Source organism: Schistocerca gregaria, chromosome 7 (genome assembly GCF_023897955.1).
Source record: "Schistocerca gregaria isolate iqSchGreg1 chromosome 7, iqSchGreg1.2, whole genome shotgun sequence".
Taxonomy (NCBI): domain Eukaryota; kingdom Metazoa; phylum Arthropoda; class Insecta; order Orthoptera; family Acrididae; genus Schistocerca; species Schistocerca gregaria.
This window is the reverse complement of record NC_064926.1, coordinates 124,940,341-124,956,410: the sequence shown is the minus strand read 5'-3', so window position 1 is coordinate 124,956,410 and position 16,070 is coordinate 124,940,341. Positions and strand designations below refer to the sequence as shown.

Sequence of the window (16,070 nt, the reverse complement as noted above, 5' to 3'; positions counted from 1 at the left end):
TCTATAATTTAAAAATGTATTACATATTTATTTAGTACTTTGTATGTGGTTGACTCTGGAGTACGTGTGTGACAGTGCCATTCCATACCACGACCGCCTATGTGCTAAGTGCTAAATAGAAATCTACGAGAGCTGTTCAATAAGAAATGATCACAATTTTTTATGGTCGTAATTTATACCGATAAAATTTAATCTTGTGATATTCTGTTATTTTAATGTGCAACAAACACGCCATAGTAGTTTCATTGTTGGGACTCCTGCTTCCCGCCTGTGCGAGGCAGACAAAGTCGGACATGTTCAGTATCGCCTACCGCTGCAATGGACGTAACACTGAAGGAACAATATGCCGCTTCGAAATTCTGCTTTCGTTTCGACAAATCTTCAGCTGAGGCCTATACAATGTTACAGGAGGCCTAAGGAGACAGTGTTCTTCCCTACAGCACAGCCCGAAGGTGGTTTAAAATGTTTAAAGGGAGGAAACAATCAATTTGTAAGGAAGAAGGACCTGGAGCTGCAGTTACTGTTCTTACGGAAGACAACATCAACACTTCTGCTGTCGCTGTGAGACAGGATTGAAGAATTATCTTAAGATCACTTTCTGAAAACTGAATCATTCATTGGGTGCCACCCACACATTGGTGACCGAAAAATTACACATGACACATGTTTGTGCGCTATATGTACCAAGACTGTTGATTCCCGAACAAATGGACATTCACTTGCAGGTCTGCATGCAGTTAAAGTTGATGTTAGAGTAAGATCCAGAGTTTGTCTCAAATGTAATCACTGCTGATGAAACTTAGCTACATAGTTTTCATACCGAGAGCAAATAGCAAAGTTCGTGATAGAATCTCCACCACCAACTCCCAAAAAATCAAAAGTGGTTTCTTATGCCGGGAAAGTTATCGTCCTCTCATTGTTTGATAATCATAGAATGGTTTGTCACAAGGTTGTAGGGTTCTCGCTTCCCGCGCCCGGGTTCCCGTGTTCGATTCCCGGTGGGTTCAGGGATTTTCTCTGCCTCGTGATGACTGGGTGTTGTGTGATGTCCTTAGGTTAATTAGGTTTAAGTAGTTCTAAGTTCTAGGGACTGATGACCATAGATGTTAAGTCCCATAGTGCACAGAGCCATTTGAACCAACCAAGTTGTACCAGCACACATGTCAGTAACCCGATAATACTACAGGGATGTCCTAAAAACATTGCAAGTCCATATTAGGCGCAAAAGACCACATTTCCGTGAAGCAGGCTGGATAATGCACCACGATAACACGCGACCCCATTTTACCAATGTTGTTGCTGAATATCTTGCAAAAATCAACGTGAAGTGCATGCCTCACCCTCCCTATAGTCCGGGGTTAGCCCCGTGTGACTTTTTTTCTATTCCCTAACGTGAAGAAATGCCTTTGTGGGAGGCATTATGAATCATAAGAAGCAGTGGTGAAGGCTGCAGAGGCTATTTTGAAGTACTTCTCAAAAAATGATTTCCAGCATGTATTTGAAGACTGGCTGAAACGCTGGGACAAGTGCATCGCATTCATGGGAGACTGCTTTTAAAAGGACCATCAAAATTACGAGAATAAGTAAAGTATGTTGTCAAAAAATTTATGATAGTTGTTTATTGAACAGCCCTCGTAATAAAGTTTGAAGCTGTTTACGTAGGCAGTAACACTTGACCTGCATTATGGTATGACATTTTTGCAAAATGTTATTGCTTACTATGTCTGAATATTACGACCTCTATTGCCAAAAAGTCATGAAACAACATACGGATAACTTACATTCCTAGGGCAGATCGACACCGCTCTCCCTACTCAATAAACAGACTTATAATCAAAGAAGATGAAAGCCTTCAATGATCTTTACCTTCACTGAATAATAAGTGAATGGTCGTTGAGTTTGTCCAAGGTGCACAACAATGACACTGTCAAAGGGAGAAAAACAATAATTTTTGATGTGCAACAGGTAATATTTATTATTAGAAGGTAGATTAACCATGGAAAAATTGTACGAGAATTTAAAGGGTTTTATAATTTAAATGAAGCCCAAAATATTTTTCTTTGCTCCATTTACTGTTCACAATACATAAGTACCTAAGAGACAGGAACGTTTTGTAAAAGTCTGGATTGAATTCACAGAAATGATGCCAACATATCAGAAGGTACCAAATTCTTTGGATGACTGCAGAGAGAAAATTTAAAAAGTTATCCATATCTCCACAGCTCACGGATTCAACGTTAATAAGACAATATCATAAATTACAATCAAATGGTCAGCTGAGAATGCGTGCTCTCTGAGAGCAGCAACTGTTCAGCCTCTTGGCACCGTGCACAGTGGTGGGGTGATTCAATTTCACAGGATGAACAACATGCTGGGGTGAAAGCAACTGTCTTTCTCATGCATCTCGACCTTCGATCTTCCTGCAGAAAAGACAAAATGTAATACTCAGTTATTCTCTGGGGATGGAGGTGGCGGCACGGTATCCCCCGCCCTCGGCTGGGCCAGGTGTCAGCTCTGCCAGCAAAAGCACAGACTAGGCTACAGCCTCACTTGCACAACTACCTGACTAACGGTGGAGGTTCGCATCTCCTAATGAAATGCGCTGACTGCCTTCTGCTTACAGCGTGACCCTGAAGCCGTACCGGAGGCTCACGTTCCTAGCGTGAAAAGAGCAAGACCTCCCACCCAATTCCACGTATCCAGCACTCTCAATAAAATAACCACCAGACTGTGGCAGAGAAGGAAACACTGTCATTTAGTGACATGTAAAAGTAGCATCACAAATTATACATATGTAAGAAACACCATAAAAATGTTTGCAATACCATGACATAAATGTATAAAGTAATTTTAGGGCACTAAAAATCGTAGCGTAAACGAGCAAATTATTTAGATTTCTTTTGATTGCTGTTACCAGTATTGAAATAGTCAGTTCACCACTAGGTGGATTCAATAAATTGTTAAGGTGAAATTGACGGTTGCATGTACATTATTTCCCCATTAGGAGACAACTAAACGAGAACTGAAAATAAAATCTGTACTGCACAAGACATGTTAGTATAGTGTACCGCGCTGCTCGCAAGCTTGGCAACTAGCGAAGTAAGCCAAACAAAGTTCTAAACCAAAGCGTGGATTAAGAACAGTGGCTGGTGCACCAGCTAGACTGAGTGTGCTTTTAGGCGATTTCCCACTCTCCTTCAGAGTAATACTGGGATGTTCTCCATTTCCCATCTCAAAAAAATAGGTTGCACTACAGTTAAAATACGATCGCATACGTAACAGATTCTACAAAATTCAGAGATAGGTAGAGCACAAGGCCTCCTTCACTCCGGTGACTCCAGAATACGGTTAGAGAAAGAGCATCCGGTCGCAGAATTACATAAAAATAAATTAGCCAAGTCCTGGACTACAGCGGAGCCCGTACTACAAAGTAACGCAGAGTAAAAGACGAAGAAGAAAAACCTGTATCAGTAAAAAGACACTTCTGACAAAAGAAGAGAGTGTAGCGACAGACCACAGTGCTGCAGGTGCATTCCAGAAACTGCTGTGGATCTGAGGCATGTCAACAGTAACGCACAATGGAGGAGCCTGTGTATGAACATTGCGGTAATGATGGCTTCTTGTCACGTTCAGTCCGATTGGATACGGCAATGCATCATTACGCAATTACTACTTCAAAATGGACATTTTGGAAAACGTTACGCAACACCTGCTACCAAATAATTAGATTAGTGAGATGAGAAATACACTACGGGCCATTAAAATTACTACAACTAGAGGAAATGAAAATGATAAACGAGTATTCATTGGAAAAATATATTATACTAGAACTGACATGTGATTACATTTTCACGCAATTTGGGTGCATAGATCCTGGGAAATCAGTACCCAGAACAACCAACCGTGGCCATTATAACTGCCTTGATACACCTGGGCATTGAGTCAAACAGAGCTTGGATGGTGTGTACGGGTACAGCTGCCCATGATGCTTCAACACGATATCACACTTCATCATGAGTAGTGACTGGTGTATTGTGACGAACCAGTTGCTCGGCCACTATTGACCAGACGTTTTCAATTGGTGAGAGATCTGGAGAATGTGCTGGCCATGGCAGCAGTCGAACATTTTCTGTATCCAGAAAGGACCGTCCAGGACCTGCAACATGCGGCGGTGCATTATCTTGCTGAAATGTAGGGTTTCGCAGGGATCGAACGAGGGGTAGAGCCACGAGTCGTAACACATCTGAAATGTAACTTCCAATGCTCAAAGTGCCGTCAATGCGAACAAAACATGACCGAGACGTGTAACCAATGGCACCCCATACCGTCACGCCAGGTGATACGCCAGTATGGCAATGAGGAATACACGCTTCCAATGTGCATTCATCGCGATGTCGCCAAACACGGATGCGACCATCATGATGCTGTAAACAGAACCTGGATTCATCCGAAAAAAATGACGTTTCGCTATTCGTGCACCCAGGTTCGGTGTTGAGTACACCTTCGTAGGCGCTCCTGTCTGTGATGGAGCGTCAAGGGTAACCGCAGCCATGGTCTCCGAGCTGATAATCCATGCTGTTGCAAACGTAGTCGAACTATTCGTGCAGATAGTTGGTGTCTTGCAAATGTCCCCATCTGTTGACTCAGAGATCGAGACTTGGCTCCACGATCCATTGCAGCCATGGGTATCAGATACCTGTCATCTCGACTTCTAGTGATACGAGGCCGTTGGGATCCAGCACGGCGTTCCGTATTACCCTCCTGAACCCACCGATTCCATATTCTGTTAACAATCATTGGATCTCGACCAACACGAGCAGCGGTAATTGTGTAATTAGTTCAAAAATAGTTCACATGGCCCTGAGCACTATGGGACTTAACATCTGAGGTCATCAATCCCCTAGACTTAGAATAACTTAAACCTAACGAACCTAAGGACATCACACACATCCATAGCCTCCAATGGGACACCGTGTCAAATGCTTTCCGGAAATCTAGAAATGTGGAATCTGCCGGTTGCCTTTCATCCATAGTTCTCAGTATATTATGTGAGAAAAGGGCAAACTGAATTTCGCGCGAGCGGGACTTTCTAAAACTTGCTGATCCTAGACTTAAGTTACTTAGTTTCAAAGATATTTATTACATTCGAACTGAGAACATGTTGAAGAGTTGTGCAGCAAACCGAAGTTAGGGATATTGGTTTGTAATTCTGTGGGTTCATTCTCTTACCTTTCTTATATACTGTAGTCACCTGTGACTCTTTTCCAGTTGTTTCTATAAAGAACGTTCTTGAAAGTATTTTTTGTCTATTTTTATTAGTTTCGCATAAATCTTCTATCCAGAGTTCAGAGCACTAATAGAGTTCAGAACACTAATACCTCGCTATCACACATCGTGCTTTCTTCCTTTTTAAATAATGGGATAACAACTGTAGTTTCCCATCTTCTGGAATATATCTGTATTTCCACTTAGTACAAACAAACATTAAGAGCTTTGAGAGGTATGGTTCACAAGCATATTTAAGTACCGGAACATATTTAAATAATAGTCTGTCGAGAATAGTACACTACTGGCCATTAAAATTGCTACACCACGAACATGACGTGCTACAGACGCGAAATTTAACCGACAGCAAGAAGATGTGTGATATGCAAAATGATTAGCTTTTCAGAGCATTCACACAAGGTTGGTGCCGGTGGCGACACCTACAACGTGCTGACATAAGGTAAGTCTCCAACCGATTTCTCATACATAAACAGCAGTTGACCGGCGTTGCCTGGTGAAACGTTGTTGTGATGCCTTGTGTAAGGAGGCGAAATGGGTACCATCACGTTTCCGATTTTGATGAATGATTTTCGTATCACGACATTCCTGCTCCTGTTGGTCGGGATCCAATGACTGTTACCAGAATATGGAATCGGTGGGTTCATGAGGGTAATACGGAACGCCGTTCTGGATCCCAACGGCCTCGTATCACTAGCAGTCGAGATGACAGTCATCTTATCCGCATGATTGTAACGGATCGTGCAGCCACGTCTAGATACCTGAGTCAACAGATGAGGACGTTAGCAAGACAACAACCATCTGCACGAACAGTTCGACGACGTTTGCAGCAGCATGGACTATCAGCTCGGAGACCATGGCTGCATCACAGACAGGAGCGGCTGCATGGTGTTCTCAACGACGAACCAGGATGCACGAATGGTAAACTGTCATTTTTTCGGATGAATGCAGGTTCTGTTTACAACATCATGATGGTCGCATCCGTGTTTGGCGACATCGCGGGGAACGCACATTGGAATCGTGTATTCGTCATATAGCAATATTGGCATCACCCGGCGTGATGGTATGGGGTGCCATTGGTTACACGTCTCGGTCACCTCTTGTTCGCATTAGCGGCACTTCGAACAGTGGACGTTACATTTCAGATGTGTTACGACCAGTGGCTCTATCCTTCATTCGATCCCTGCCAAACCCTACATTTCGGCAGGATAATGCACGACCGCATGTTTCAGGTCCTGTACGGGCCTTTATGGATACAGAAAATGTTCGACTGTTGCCCTGGCAAGCACATTCTCCACATCTGTCACCAACTGGAAACGTCTGGTCAATGGTGGCCGAGCAACTGCCTCGACACAATACGCCAGTCATTACTCTTGATGAACTGTGGTATCGTGCTGAAGCTGCATGGGCAGCTGTACCGGTACACGCCATCCAAGCTCTGTTTGATTCAACGCCCAGGCATATCAAGGCCGTTATTACGGCCAGAGTTGGTTGTTCTGGGTAGTGATTTCTCAGGATCTATGCACCCAAATTGCGTGAAAATGTAATCACACTCTGTTCTAGTATAATATATTTGTCCAATGAATACCCGTTTATCATCTGCATTTCTTCTTGGTGTAACAATTTTAATGGCCAGTAGTGTATATTGTCCTTTCTTGATTATGAATAACTTTTTGGCATTGTTTATGAATAGATCGGTTCGTGATACCCAAGCCAAAAATCTCTCTCTTACCCAGCACAAAATTCGATGTGTAAGAGACCGGTTTTCGTGTCAAATTTCGAGTAATGCCCTGGTGTAAATGCAACCCTTGTTCTAATTTATAAAGACGTAATTGTACACCACCTCCGACTTAACATCCGTTCTGCAATTGATACTAATCGTTCGTAACTGTTATGTGTTTACTACGATACTGTAGCAGCGAATTACATACGATCTGGCTTTCTTTGCCTGTTTCTAACTTCGATACAGTTCTGAATGCGAGAAGAAAAAGGCTACAAGAGAAGCGCCCGAGGGTAACATATATTGTTTAAGACATGGTACCGCTTCATTGTCTCCCAGACCACTGTTGCATCTGGAGTCCGCGCAATGAATTGCAAGCGAGGCCGCTGCTAAGTCAAACCCCTTACGCAGGGAGAGAGGGAGGGGACGGGGCTGTGTGGGGCGGTCGCGTCTTGCGGGCACCTCATCACTCCTGCAGGGACACGGCGCCGAGCGCAAACAAAAGAAGAAGAACTTTAATCTCGTGAAGAAGCGTTCATACGTGAGCAGAGCGCCAAGCGCCAGGGATTTCCCGCCGCTCTGCTGCCTCGTGCGCCGTCGTCTCGGCTCTCCGCGAGCTCACGGGAGATGGGATGAAGTTGCGGGAGGCGTGGGAGCAATGCGGGGGCAGCGAAAGGCTGGCGTCACACAACGCACGGTCTCCTACGTTAATGGCGTTCCCGGGCACACTGGACAACATACTGGTTCACTTGCCTCGTTGGCACACTGTAAATGGTGTGGATCTTGTACCAACCAGTTACCTAGTTTCCTAATGCTGACATACGCCGTGGGCATCAAGTAATGCATAGGTACCAGACGGTGTCGACATGAAGACGTGACTGAAAAGTAGAACGAAGCTGACACATATAGAGGTCCCTATGACCACACCATGAACGAAGCTGCTCCACTTGTTAGTATCAGGTGTATCGGTATGAAATGGGCGTTAAGAGACAAATGTGTCGATAGGGAACATTTGTTGTGAACGAGCCTTAATTTTTTTTTGTTTGGTTGGTATGACATCTGTCAAAGATATTTAGTATACATGGAACAAACAACATCATATGTTTTCATCGTGTTAACAATGTCGAATTTTGTATCAGAAAGTGTTGATTTTTGTTTTCCTTTGGAAAAAGTGCTTCAGAGTCGCATCGAATGCTTGTCGACGCATATGGTGCTCATGCTCTATCACAAGCAGCATGCAAAAGATCGGTTCAGATATAATGATTTTGATGTAAGAAATGAAGAACGTGGAAGACCACCAAAAAAGTTCGAAGACGCCGAATTGTAAGCAATATTGGATGAAGATGATGCTTTGAGTCAGAAGCAAATGGCAGCAATGCTAAATGTTGCACAACAAACAGTTCCTGACCGTTTGAAAGCTATGGGAAAGATCCAAAAGTGTGGAAAATTGGTGCCACATGAATTGAATGAAAGACAGACGGAAAACCGAAAAACCATTTGTCAAATTCTGCTTCAAAGACATGAAAGAAAATCAATTTTGCAACGAATTGCTACTGGCGGAGAAAAATGGATTTATTTTAAGAATCCTAAACGGGAAAAATCATGGGTTAATCCGGGAAAACCATCAACATCGACTGCAAAACCAGATCGATTCGGCAAGAAGATAATGCTCTGCGTTTGGTGGGATCAGAAAGGTGTGGTGTATCATGAGCTTCTAAAACCCGGTGAAACTGTGAATACTAATCGCTACAGACAACAAATGATCAATTTGAACTATGCATTGATCGTAAAAAGACCAGAATGGGCCAGAAGACACGGCAAAGTATTTTTTTACACGACAATGCACCTGCACACAATGCAAAACTGGTTCAGGATACTATCGAAACACTTGGCTGTGAGCTGCTACCCCACCCGCCATATTCACCAGACTTGGCCCCTTCCGACTACCATTTGTTTTCATCACTGGGACATGTATTGGCTGAGGAACACTTCGATTCCTACGAAGAAGTCTGACTGGTTTGCTTCAAAAGACGAACATTTCTATTGGCGTGGTGTCTACAGATTGCAAGAAAGGTGACCAAAATGTATGCAAAGCAATTGTCAGTACTTTGAATTTTTTTTTACTTTTCAATTCAAAATTAGTGTTCTATTTTCACAAAAAAACGTTCATTTCATACCGGTACTCCTGGTATAACACCGTCGACTGTCTCAAGTGTGTAGTGTGTGCAAGGTACGGTACACCATTCACAGCCGTCTAGCATGACACAAGAACAGTTTGTCCTTAAAAGGGCTCAACCAAAATGATCCGGAGACGAGTGCCATACCTTTGTCACTGACTATGAGTTTCAAACCAGACACAAATTGCTACTGTCAGTGAATGCAGGTCCATTTCAACAAGCTTCCGATTGAACTTCGCAAAGTTAACTGTATTCAACGCACATGTTGAAGTAAGGGACCTCGCAAAAGGCTCATGCACAAATAGTCAAACCTACACGTCTTTAGTGGCCCGAAATTGGACAATAGGTTACTGGAGGCGCCCGGCGTTGCTCAAAAAGTCGCAATTTTTGCCTGTTTGCAAGTGATGCAACGCCTCCAGTGCATGGACAATGAAACGAAACATTTAGCCTGCAGTGTGTGAAGGGTGTAGCTAGCGTCGGAGGTGATCCTGTGATGTTTAGGGGTGTTTTTCTTACGATGACGCGGGCTTACTTATTCAGTTACCGTAAACATGAATCAGAATGTATATTTCAGCACTGTCGGTGACCAAGTGTTGCCTTTCCTTCGGGTCTTCATGATGAGAATGCAGTGAATATTACAGTCTTCCAAGACGAGAAGTCCAGCCGTGTTCTTCGAGCTGCACGCAAGTGTTGCTTGTATGAAAACCTGCGTGGGCTAGCCACCGTAAGCCAGGCTAGGGGCTGAGTTAGACGCTATTAGCGGCACGTCTCGTGGAAATGTCTCATATTTTGTGCGATGTAACTGATAATATGTAAGGTTTGAAACAGCTGTGCAGAAGAATCCAACCATAAAATGTGTACAGAACTTTGTGACTTTTCAGTAATGTGGAATTTGCACAACGTGATCCGGCGACAGGCCCGTGTAGACTATTTACAATACTATAAAAACTTTGCTGTCGCAGTCTCTTTTGACAACTCTTGCCGGTTTTAGAGGCTGTCCACCATAGGTGTCGACAGACAGTCAGTAAATGCTGCTTGATACCTCTGTTTGTGACTGTGGATACCGCTGTCAAAAAACAACCGCTGTTGTTTTCCTTTTCCTTTAGCGAATATGAATTAACTACCATGTCAAGGATAACAAAATTTGATATTGCATAGTACCATGTGCTTCCGCAGTATTTTTAGGGTAATGTCTCTCCACAAGAGTCTAAGACATTAATATTTCCGACATTATTTTAACTGCTTCCGTAGCTAATTTCTCACTTGAGAATATTGTTCAAATATTAACAGTTCCTGTATGAAGATCTCTCTGTTTTATATTCTTATTAGACTGATGAGAAACTTCCATGGTTTGCGACAGAGATGGCGTTGAGAACAACGACATTTTTTTTCTTATATGTCATCACGGAACAGTGTCCATACAACTATGTGAATGTCCATCCAAAGCCCCAACCATAGACTGGAAATGAAAGAAAGCCGTAAATTTCTTGTATTATAGTTTTTATAAAAGCAAACTGATTTTTGTTGCTGGCAAATCTTCCGTGTTGTATGGATATGGTCCTTGAAACTTTTCCACCTGAATGAAACACAATTATTTTACATGCTTTTACCCCGAGTGTCCCAGGGAAATGGTCAATACTCAGGGATATGACAAGATTGATCACTCCAATAAAAAAAGCTCTAGTAGTTGTGGGGTCCAGAATGCGTAGGCCACACTTAAGAACTATGGGCACTTCATCTTCGAAACTGTGAAACATCTCTTCTACTGAATGAGTGGTCATAGCTCTTAAGGCATGCGTTTTAGAGTCGACGTTTACAGGAAATATGTTTCGATTGATCGTTCCTGTCATATCCCTGAATATTCACCATTCCTCGCGAGACGCCCTGTAGACTAAATTACCCACTGATAAAGGTGACGACTTTACTGTATTTTAACGGACCACTGTACCAGCAAGGTTCCTGTACACACCAGCATGTTGCTTTGATTAGCTTTTCTGTCTCGTGATTTTGTAATCATTGCAATTATCTCACTGTTGAAACGTCTCGAACTGCTATACTACCATTTCAATGTGTGTCATTTCAACACCATGTATGTAAGAAGTTTCACTGGCTCTCCTGCATTTCTAAGGATACCCTTGTGCAACGTTATTCGAGAGTAATATCTAACCCATTTTCATATATTCTGCATCTTGCCATCACTGAGGATATATCAGCTTTAGCATTACGATATCCACCACAATGCTACTGCCACCTGTTGCTTGTCGGTCGTTGATTTTAATCATTGTCTTTCTCCCCGCACAATGGATGGAGACTTCCTTATACAACTTAATTTTGTGCTACTGCATTATGCTAAGGATTCCAGGCAGATGACTATTATTAATAACTAAGGAACCAGTACTTTATATGGGAGTTGTCCGGAGGGCAGTCGCGTCGAGCCTCAGACATTTCCACCGAGCGAGGTGGCGCAGTGGTTAGCACACTGGACTCACATTCGGGAGGACGACGGTCAATCCCGTCTCCAGCCATCCTGATTTAGGTTTTCCGTGATTTCCCTAAATCGTTTCAGGCAAATGCCGGGATGGTCCCTTTGGAAGGGCACGGCCGATTTCCTTCCCAATCCTTCCCTAACCCGAGCTTGTGATCCGTCTCTAATGACCTCGTTGTCGACGGGACGTTAAACACTAACCACCACCATCACCACCACCACCTCAGACATCTCCCTGCTCTGATCACAAGTTTTGAATTTGACAGGCCATAATAAAGCGTTGTTGACGATATGAGTGATGCCAGTAATACCACTCAGGCTTTCTGGAACACACAAAAAAAAATGGTTCAAATGGCTCTGAGCACTATGGAACTCAGCTGCTGTGGTCATCCGTCCCCTAGAACTTAGAACTACTTAAACCTAACTAACCTAAGGACATCACACACATCCATGCAGTCGCACGGTTTCGGACTGCGCGCCTAGAACTGCGAGATCACCGCGGCCGGCTTCTGGAACACAGATCTGGTCTCTTCGACCCCTTACGCTCATTATTTTCAAATTCTTTCAAAGCGTAATCTCCTAAAACGTTTTATTGTCTTCTAACTGATGTAAATGGTATAAATCATGTATCAAATTTAAAATACGAATATCACCAAGTCAGAACTAATAAATTTCGGTCTACCTTAAAAATAGGAATTAATGAAATTAAGAGAAATATTGTCGCTGGTAGGCGGAGGTGAAACGTAGTTATCGGCCGCAATTACACTGATTCGTACTTTTTCCGTGTCTCCTGAATTTATTAGAGCAATTAAAATCAGCGACGTAATTCCCACTGCATCGCTGTTTCGGTCTATTAAGGGGAGCGCAATGTGTGATATTGCAAATATTTATTTTGCAATTAGGTTGTCGTTTACGGCATTAGCGCGCCCGTGTTGCGCAGATAATAACATCGGGCGGCCGTCGATAAATAACGCGCGAAGGAAAAACGTTGCCCGCGTGCTGTAATTACAAATCTGCGACAGAAAAAAATGTAGTAGAGATTGATGATTAGTCTCCAAATAAGTGGGATTGCCATGTAGAGTGACAAAAGCTCTGTTTAATAACGCACGAAACACCGTAATTATAGTATCTCTTATTCCGAGATTCTTCAGTTCTAATGAGACTCATTTTGCTGTTAACTAGCCCTAGAAAGTCAGAAAAAAAATGCGCACGCCAATGCATTATGACGTGGCACTGAAATAACGCATTCTGAAAGGGAATAATTCTTTGAATATTTATTTATTTATTTATCTTAAGCAAATTTTATAAATTTCGTACACGTATATGTTTTCTAATTGAAATACTGTGTCTAGACAAACTCACGTCATCGTAAAATCAGAGGAACAGCGAGATGTAGACAACTAATGAACGCCGGCCGCGGTGGTCTCGCGGTTCTAGGCGCGCAGTCCGGGACCGTGCGACTGCTACGGTCGCAGGTTCGAATCCTGCCTCGGGCATGGATGTGTGTGATGTCCTTAGGTTAGTTAGGTTTAAGTAGTTCTAAGTTCTAGGGGACTGATGACCACAGCAATTGAGTCCCATAGTGCTCAGAGCCATTTGAACCATTTGAACTAATGAACGTGTGTGTGAAGAAACGTGCACCTGGCGTTCGTCGGACTGATTCGCGACAGAAGTACACTAATAATTACTACAATATTGGGGTGTCTGTGTCGTTGAGAAGAACGATGAAATGATCCTTTTGACATGCACGAATGTCCGAAGGAACAGGCACACCGGAGACTACAGCCGTTATGAAATAAATGAAATGTATTCGCAGTTACGAATTCGAAAAATCATCAGCTGTATAGGGAGCGACGACAGTGAAAATCTATGCCGGACCGGAATACAGCTGTCTTTACGCCTGCGTATGAGCACCAATTTCTCCAATCTTATGCTCGTGGTCCTTACGCGCCGTGTATGTTGGCGACAGTAGAATCTTTTGGCAGTCAGCATCAAATGTCCCAATAGGGTTTTTCGAAAAGAAAGTCGCCTTCCCTCCATGGATTCCCATTTGAGTTCCCGAAGCATCTCCGTAATACTTATGTATTGTTCGAACTTACCGGTAACAAATCTAGCAACCCACTCACAATTGCTTCGGTGTCCTCCTTCAATCCGACCTGGCACGGATCCCACTCGAACAATACTCAAGAACAGGTCCCGCCAGCGTCTTATATGCAGTCTCCTTTACAAGTGAATTACTCTCTCCTAAAATCCTCCCAATGCAGCGAAGTCAACCACTCTCCTTCCCCGCCACAGTTCTCACGTTCTCCTTCTGTTGTGTTGGCAGAAGAGCCAACACCGTGTTACTAGAGAAGGCCGAAATGCACGCGTCTTAGCTCACGCAGGCTGGCGTGAGGAGGGCAGAAGTATACTGACGTGTGGTTTGGAACATGGCAAGGAATGAGAATTCAGAAAGCGGACGAAATTAGTTAGATACTTAACTTTAATCCATTAATGATGAACGTCGCTCTTGACGGTACATCATTCACAACATTATCTGTTCAGATTATAGTAACTGAATATGGCGCCTTGCTAGGTCGTAGCAAATGACGTAGCTGAAGACTATGCTAAACTGTCGTCTCTGCAAGTGAGAACGTATGTAGACAGTGAACCATCGCTAGCAAAGTCGGCTGTACAACTGGGGCGAGTGCTAGGGAGTCTCTCTAGACTAGACCTGCCGTGTGGCGGCGCTCGGTCTGCAATTCACTGATAGTGGCGACACGCGGGTCCGACGTATACTAACAGACCGCGGCCGATATGAAGGCTAGCACCTAGCAAGTGTGGTGTCTGGCGGTGACACCACACCTTCCATAACATTTCGCTCTGCAACGTTACGCCCAAAAATTTAAACGATTTGACTGTGTCAAGCAAGATACTATTAACGCTATATCCGAACACTCCAGGTTGGGTCTGACTACTCATTCACATTTAGAGCTAACTGCCATTCAACACATCAATTGGAAATTTTGTTCAAATCGTCTCTGTACAGTCAATCAACTTCGACACCTTACCGTACACCACAGCATCATCAGCAAACAACCGCATACCGTTTCCCACCTAGTCCGCCAAATAATTAATGTATATAGAGAACAATAGCGCTTCTATCACACTTCCGTGGGACACTCCTGACGATATCCTCGTATCTGACGAACATTCACCGTTAAGGACAATATACTAATTCCAAAATGTAAATAAACTAGACGAATCGTCGACACTGCTAACGAATCTGTATTTTTCAAGTGCTCGCCTCTGTTTTGGACTGCCTTAACAGATATGACATGTTAATGGTCGAAGAACATTTATATTGTACTTGATAATGACATAAAACCCAAAATCAACATAGGTCAGCAGATAAGTACAACAATACACAGTCAAATGGCGGGTTACTCTTTCAAAACAATACGGCATGACTGTGGCTCAACACCACCGAAAACCTTTTGTGAAAGAAGCTTTTTGATTTCTGATTAATGAAAAAAAAATTCCTCAACAACGTTTTGCTAGCTAGAGTTGAGGAGGTAGTAGCTTACAACTCCTGATCAGCAGAGTTAATGCGTGATGTTCTGGATTAAATACCGAATCTTACCCAGTCTCTCACTGCGTGAGCGTATATGATGAATACGTTCTGACAGTGTATTTCTTAATTAGCAGACGCAGTCCCTTGACTACTATGGTATCGATAAATGTCACCAATTGTTCACTACATTAGAAACAGGTCCGCTTCTGCGCGAACGTGTTTCGAGTCGTGTACTCGCTCGTCATGCGTTAGTCACATGTGAACTGGGAGGCTACCCGACCGTGGCCGACTCGCTCTGCTAGATGATGATGATGATGATGTTTAGATTGTGGGACGCTCAACTGCAAGGTTATCAGCGCCCGTGTGAACTCCCAACCTTTTCTCAGTCCAATCTTGCCACTTGCATGAATGATGATGAAATGATGAGGACAACACAAACAAACAGTTATCTCGAGGCAGGTGAAAATCCCTGACCCCGGCGGGAATCGAACCCGGGACCACGTATTCGGGAAGCGAGAACGCGACAGCGAAACCACGAGCTGCGGATCGCTCTGCTAGAGTGGCGCACCTTGGGATAGGTATCTCTTGGGGACACACGGGAACTTGGACCGTTGTAGCCATTCAGAACGCAGGGCTTGTATATTTCGGTTGGGACGTTTCGTGAAGCTACGCATCGAATAGACGAGATTGATGCAATTATCTTACGCTTTTGAGACGGCCACATTCCATCGACAGCTGTCTGCAATAGGGTGGGGCTGTAGCAAGCGACGGGTATTTTGGTTTCATTAACATGGGCTTCAATGCTCTGCAAAACTGTGTTCTCTTTCGTATTGCATTTTGCAGTTTAGCTCT

General features: G+C 43.5%; 1 protein-coding gene across 1 annotated transcript in view; it reads right to left on the bottom strand.

Annotated features, from left to right (window-relative positions):
* Positions 1-16,070, bottom strand: part of LOC126281361 (semaphorin-2A-like) — a 2,101,799-nt gene that overhangs the window by 1,703,561 nt on the left and 382,168 nt on the right. The gene's annotated exons all lie outside the window — the stretch shown is intronic.